This window comes from Neofelis nebulosa, chromosome 7 (assembly GCF_028018385.1).
Source record: "Neofelis nebulosa isolate mNeoNeb1 chromosome 7, mNeoNeb1.pri, whole genome shotgun sequence".
Classification (NCBI taxonomy): domain Eukaryota; kingdom Metazoa; phylum Chordata; class Mammalia; order Carnivora; family Felidae; genus Neofelis; species Neofelis nebulosa.
Window position 1 is genome coordinate 149,362,162 of NC_080788.1, and position 6,875 is coordinate 149,369,036.

The 6,875-nt window shown below is 47.8% G+C and overlaps 1 pseudogene; it reads right to left on the bottom strand.

The window, feature by feature from the left end:
• Positions 1 to 1,350: 1,350 nt before the first annotated feature.
• LOC131518050 (immunoglobulin heavy variable 3-74-like) lies at positions 1,351 to 5,865 on the bottom strand (annotated as a pseudogene).
• Positions 5,866 to 6,875: the final 1,010 nt, after the last annotated feature.

Here is a 6,875-nt window from a genome sequence, read left to right on the forward strand (position 1 = left end):
CCCTTTATACCTAGTAAGCTAAAGGGCACCACACTTATATTTGGAGGGGTTCCTGGGAAGCACTGTACCTTGGCTTCAGGGTCAATGAGAGAAATAAAGTGTTGTCTGTGTCTGTGTCCTACACGGTAATTACAGAAGTGTAGAGGCAGTTGTCCCAGGAGGAAGGACATACTCCACAAACCTCCAGGTCCCTAGGCAGGGGCCTTGGCATCTCCCCACCCACTGGGATCCCAGATCCCCACTACCAGGGCTGTCATGTCCAGATAATTGATGGCACCCACCCGAAGGGTAACAACAGCATTCTCTTGAAGATCCCAAAGAGTCTGATCAAAATTTCCGACTTGTGTTCAGGCTGTCCTGAGATTAAGTCATTAGGGACCCCTCTTCTCAGAGCCGTGCATAAAGAGAAGTGTGGGCATCATCTCTAGAGCAAGAGATCTAGGTTGAAGTTCCACCCCTTGAATGGGGCATTGCTGGGACTCTCCTATCTATGGAGGTGGTGATCCTGTCAGCATTTGCAGCAAAGAAGTCTTGGGCTTCTTGAAAATTCTCCTTTTCACATCTGACTATGGCATGCATGCTAATGCCTGCTACACTAAAGCTGATATTTCCATGAACTGTATTGGCACAAGGCTTAAGATCAGAGTGGACCTTCAAGAAGAACTCCTTAGATTCTGTTGTCAAGTGCCTCTACTCCAGGTGGAAATGGACAAGGGCTCATGGGTGCATGACATAAGGCAAAAACAAAACAAAACAAAACAAAACCCAAAACCCACACCCATTGAATTGTCCCCATTCTATCTTAGAGTTGGATTGCATCACCTGGGCTTGACCTCTCCCAGTGGGCCTGTGCTGTCGTGCCATAAAAATCCAAATCCGGAGAATCAGAGCTTCTTTCTTCCTACCTCTGTGGACTCTGGGGCCCTAGGGAGCCTCTTCCTCAGAGCCCTCCCCTTTTTCCTTGGTGTGTGTCTCTTGCCATGTGCCTTGGGGAGATTGTCATAGCCTTTTGATACAGTGAAAAGACTGGAAGTTCCGTAGGTTGTCTCTAAGTAAACAGGCTGCTGATACCTTGAGCTTTTCAGTGATTTATGAATCTGGGGCACTTGGACTAATCCAGACAGCTGTAGTATGTCAAGTGCTTAAAGCAACAGCTTGGAGCCAATTGTGAAGACCCACTAGAGCCAATCAATGTCCTTGTCTCCCTCCCTTTGGACAAATGATTCCAGGAAACCTTGCATTTTCATGATGGTGTAGTGCCTGTCACCATTTCTCTTTCACACTGGTCCGTGGATATGTTGGTGTATTGAAGACCTGGGATAGAAGTTAACTCTTTCCATACACGTGTGATTACACCTCCCATGCTGCAGTGTCCCCCTCAACACCTGTCACATAGGGAGCCATTGTCAACAGCAGTGACGAATACAGCCAGTAGGGGGAGGTTGCCTTGGCTGTGTCCTCCGCCCAGGGAGACATGATGCTCCTGGTAGAGTTGCCTCCATCACTAGGTAGGCATGGCTAAGCAAACACAACACCAGGGTACTGGCTGCAACACAGTGGACCCAGCAGCTGGCGTCTTCTTCGACACTAATCTAGGCATATGGTCTTCGGTGTCCAGCAATATCTCACTTGGAGATGAGTAGGAAATACACACCTGTGGAACCCCAGGATGGTGCCTGATTGTTGGTCTCTGCAGGGAGTCTGACCTTTTATGGCACTGGTAACTTAGGGTAGGGGTTTCTGGCAACACCTGGCATCAGCCCAAAGCAAAGCTACAGACCACCGGCAAGCTCCTGCTCCTTCCCAGAGCAGCTGAGATGTGGGGGTGAGAAACGAGTGAGCCATTTTCAGTGCTAACACATTGTCGGAGGGCACCACCTAGGCCCCCAATCCCATCCCTGGGGACAAATGTTTTGGGCCCCCAGCTGTTGTACAAAATTAAGAACATGTAGACTGTATCCTGCTGAAGGAATAGGGAAGAGCCATTGCTCAGGGGGTGGATAGGCAGCTCCCTAGGCATCTGAGCTCTGGCCTTGGATACATGAGATGCATGGGGCCCTCCTGACTCAAGGTGGGGTTTCCGTGCACCCCCAACAAAGGAAATGGAGGCACAGGATTTATCACTCACAGGGCCCAGAAGCAAGGGTACACAAGGACCTTGGGAAGGGCAAGCCTCCTTCCCACAGTCCCAGTGATCAGGGCACAGAAAACAGGGTAGCAAGTACCTGATTACTTGAGAATTGATGGGGCTGAAGTCCCTAACTTTTCACAGGCTCACCTCTGTGTGGTTATTCGAGAAGGCTCTCAGAAAACCAGTGGGAATCCTAGACAGATCCTTATCTAAGTTTAAACTCACTGAAAAGTAGGCAAGAGAAAGAGAGCAGGGATTCACATTCCTCGGGCTCCAACTGGATGCCAGATCATCCGTAGGCACTTGTGCCTGCCTGTCTGATTTATTTCATTGGGTGCTCCATTCAGTCTCACGGTCTCAGTCTCCCACATTTGGAAATTTTGTCTCCAGGGAGGCACAGCTTGTGCTAGGTGGAACCTAATGCCAGTCCCCTTCCCTCACAGCCCACAGACACCCCAGTGTGGAACAGCCAGTGTGGGTGGGTGGTAGCCCTCCATTATCCTGAACCCACATTGGGACTGGGGGAAGACAGATTACCTGGAGAATGAGAAAATGTTCAGTGTGCAACCGCACAGTTTTGGAGACAACTCATGAATTTGTCCCTGAAACAGCTTGTGTGAACGTCTCTTAATTCTGGAAGCATATACCTTAGTTCAAGACCCAGATGCTGACTCAAGTCCTCTGCACATAACCTCGGGCTCAGTTTGGGCTCTTGGAAGCTTAGATATATACGTAGAGGCCACAAGCATGCAGTGTTTAAGTTTTATTTCAGCGTTGTGGTCAGTGAGCCATGAGAGATGCGTGTCAGAGCCGTGATGTGCCTGTGGACCCCTGTGTCTCCTGCAGACCCCCGAAACATGGATGTCAGCTCTGCAGCCTCATTACTGTATTTTCACACATGTGCCAGTTGGATTGTCTATAGTTGTTCAGCAGTCAGGAGGCTATTTATGGATTGTCGTCAGCAACAATCAGTCCCTTAACTTTCTCGGGGTTGATAATTTGACATTTGTGGCGACGCCACAAGGAATGCAGCTATTATGGCTTAAATGGGACCAAAAACCGCTGTGAGATATAACAGGGATTCTTGAGTTTGCCTGACTGGCCGCCTTCTTCTCGGAGGGGTCCACTGCCTGTGCTCCCACCAGTGCCTCGTCCAGTGCACCACGGAGGATCCCAGCTTATGTGGCAATGGCAGTTCCTGTTATTGTCGCACGACCATCTGTGACTGCATTTCTCCGGGATACAGTCACAATTCAGCTGAGCCACACTTCCAGTGCATTAGGTGTCCTGACAGAACTTTCTAGGAGCATAGGGGGTGCCAGTTCTCACATGACCAAAATCGGTTGTTCCTGTGCTCCTATGTGAATTCAGCCACAAACACCAGAACCCTGAGATCTCAGATGGATGGAATCCAACATGCTCTTGCAGCTGAGGGAAATGTGTGACAATCCTACACTGCAGACTTCCACACGGCACGTCTGTGTGGGAACAGGTTCAGCGTTGAATTCCCCAGGGTCTTGTGCAGTGTCCATATCGGCTGCTTATTTGATTTATGGCATAGCAGACATCTTCACCTTTCCAGAATTTTGCAAAGATTTCTTGGCAGTGCATAGTGTGGTCAGTGCAGTTCCCATGATAGCAGCATCCCTCTTCAGTGCATGGGGTTCCATCTTGCCTATGGAAGTCATCAGGGTACGCCAAGGACACCCCATAACCCTGCCTTCATCCTGTCTGTGTCGAAACCATTGGCACACCTGGCATCTCAGGGCTCTTACATTTTATCTCAGGAGCTCTAGCTGGGTTTGAATACACCAGATTGTATGAACTCAGTATGACAGTGATCTCACTGATCCTCTGGGAGAGCATCTCGCTATGCTGTGTTTGGAGCTGGTTATCCCAGAAGGGCAGTTGCATGAACACTGGGCTTGGAGTTCATGGTGAAGAACAACAAGAAGCAGCGTCCATTTAGCTGCTCTCAGCAGAGGCTCCTATGCTAATGACCAGAGCAATGCAACGGTGCCTGTCAGCTCTCCTGCCCCATGAAAATGCACTCCAAGAAGGTAACTGTCTCACCCGATGTGACTCAGGGATCCTCAAACTGTAGCACTCCCTGTGGGCCACAGGGCTGCTTCTCCCCTGGAGCACTGCTACACCCACCAGACTCCACCCCAATGATGGCATGGACTTCTAAACCTTCAGTCTTTGAACTGCACATTTACAGAAGGTTGACTTGTCTTGATTACCTTTATGTGTCATCTTGACTGCGTCATGGGTGCCCAGTTTCCCCACTGTTTCTGTGGATGTCTGGTAACTATTCCAGAAGAGACTGGCATTTCTATCCATGGTTTCTGTCTGCCTCGGCTTCACCCACTCTATTAAGGTTCTGAAGAAAATCTGATGCAGAGGGAGGAAGAATTTCCTCATTTTTACTTCCCATGTGCTTGTTTGAACTGGAACATTGGTCTCCTCTGGCCTTTGTTCTGAGAGTTACATCATCAGCTTTCCACGTTGTGAGACTAGAGAGTAGTTCAGAATTAGACGGGAATTACACCTCTGGTTTTCCTGGGTCTCCAGCATGTGAGAGTGGAAGGTGGGGCTTATCAATGTATTCAGTCATGTAAACCAATGTGCTTTGGGCCCTGTGCCTCGGGAGAATCCTAATAAATGGAGATGAATTATCTCTTCTTTAGAGGAATGGCATAAAGCTGTAGCTCATTTAAAGTCCTGTGTAGCAACAGCCAGGTGGGAAGTGTCAAGTTGTTTTATTGGGACAATGGCTGGGTGAGGATAAGGAGGAGCTGTGGGATCCTGTGGTCCTGGCTGCACTGGGAGTGCATCTGGGACCCCTGTAAATGTTCAGCTGTTGTGCCTCAGGATATCTGCAATTCACTCATATTGAGGGACAGGAGTAAGCAATTCAAAGAACTGTGTCTTTTGTGCACGTTAGTGTAGTTTTCCTATGACAACACAGTTGCTAATTCAGAGAGTTAGTAGGTAAACACAGAATCCTGTGTCCAGAGAGCCTCCCTGGGGAAACTACTGAGTGGAGAGGAAGCCCCTAACCCTGACAGGAAACCTGCCTATAACCTCCATCTGCACCTGCCTCTGGAAACACAAACCAGAATTGTGCATTGTGTGTGCCCCCCTGGTTTTGCTGATCCCCTCCTGCAGGGAGGTTTGTGTCTGGGCTTCCATTGGGGTCCCCTCTCTGTGTCTCTTGCACAGTAATATGTGGCCGTGTCCTCGGTCTTGAGGTTGTTCATCTGCAGATATAGCGTGTCCTTGGCATTGTCTCTGGAGATGGTGAATCGGCCCTTCACGGAGTCTGCATAGCTTGTGCTCCTTCCGTCATATCTAATATATGCGACCCACTGCAGCCCCTTCTCTGGAGCCTGGCAGACTCAATCCTTGCTGTTGCTACTGAAGGTGAATCCAGAGGCTACACAGGTGAGTCTCAGGGACCCTCCAGGCTTCACCATGTCTCCCCAGACTCCACCAGCTTCACGTCACACTGGACACCTGCAGACACCAGACATCTTGGTCAGGAAACTGTCACACATCCACTGGTTCTCACTCATACCCACTCACATACTCAGTGTCTCTAATTAACCATGAATTACCTATGAAAAGAGCAACAAGGAAAATCCAGCCAAGCACAAACTCCATGGTGAGGTGTCTGTGTTCTGTGCTGATCACAGAATGGGAACACCTGGGACTCCTGGGGCTGGGGCTCCTCTCCCAGCTGCAGGCTGCAGAGGGCCTACAGAGGGCTACAGAGAGGGCACTATTTGCATGTCCTCTGACATATATATCAAGATTCAGACTTAGATTTGATTCTGTAAAAGTGAACGACAGGGTTGGGGACGCATTTCTACATTAGTTTGTGTGGATGGTGCTGTGAAAATATGAATAATTTTAATTGGTGAGCACAGGTATATTTGCAGGCACGTGTGCAGTTTTACATGTCTTTCATCAACATTGGTCATTTTCGCTCTACAATTATTTTACATCCTTTTTGATATTAATCCCAAATACTTTTTTCTGTGAAATTTTCACTTCTATAATTTTGTTTTTTGTTTTGCATATATTTCCACGCTGGTGTGTAGAATCACAGGTGGTTTATTTTTTATTTATTTTTGTTCATTATGTATCCTGCACGTCTCCTCATTTTTAAAAACTGCTTCTAATATTTTTTGTGGTATCTCTAGGCTTTTGTTATGTTTAAGATCATGTCATCTGCAAACAGGCAATTTTTCTTCCTTCTCACTGTTTTAAATGTCTTTTATTTCTTTTTATTGCCAAAGTTTGTGAGTAATTCTTTCAGTTGTAGCACAAGAATGCTTTTCCCTTCTTCTGGGGTTTTACCTGGTGTAAGGAGTCAATTGACATAAGACTGCTCTCAAGGGGAGGATAAATTTCATTTTGAAAGTGCATGGCCTTCCTAATGATATGACACCCAGAGAATGTACAAAGCAGGTGGCACTTGTGACTTTCAGACAACAAAACATTCAATTTGGCAAGAGTTAAGGCAAAGGTGTGGGTTTGGGGGTATTTAATTAGTCAACAAGCAACTAGGTTTGTTTTCACAGCCTTCTTGTCCCTGTGTTCCTTATTCTGGTGCTAAGGATAGTTCTTCCCTCCTGGAACAGGTAAGGGAGTTTTCCCAGGGGAGATTTATTTCGTGCTGTCAAGGGACAAAGGATGGTCTGAGTGTCCTTGGACTGGCTGTTTCTCATGTGACTTT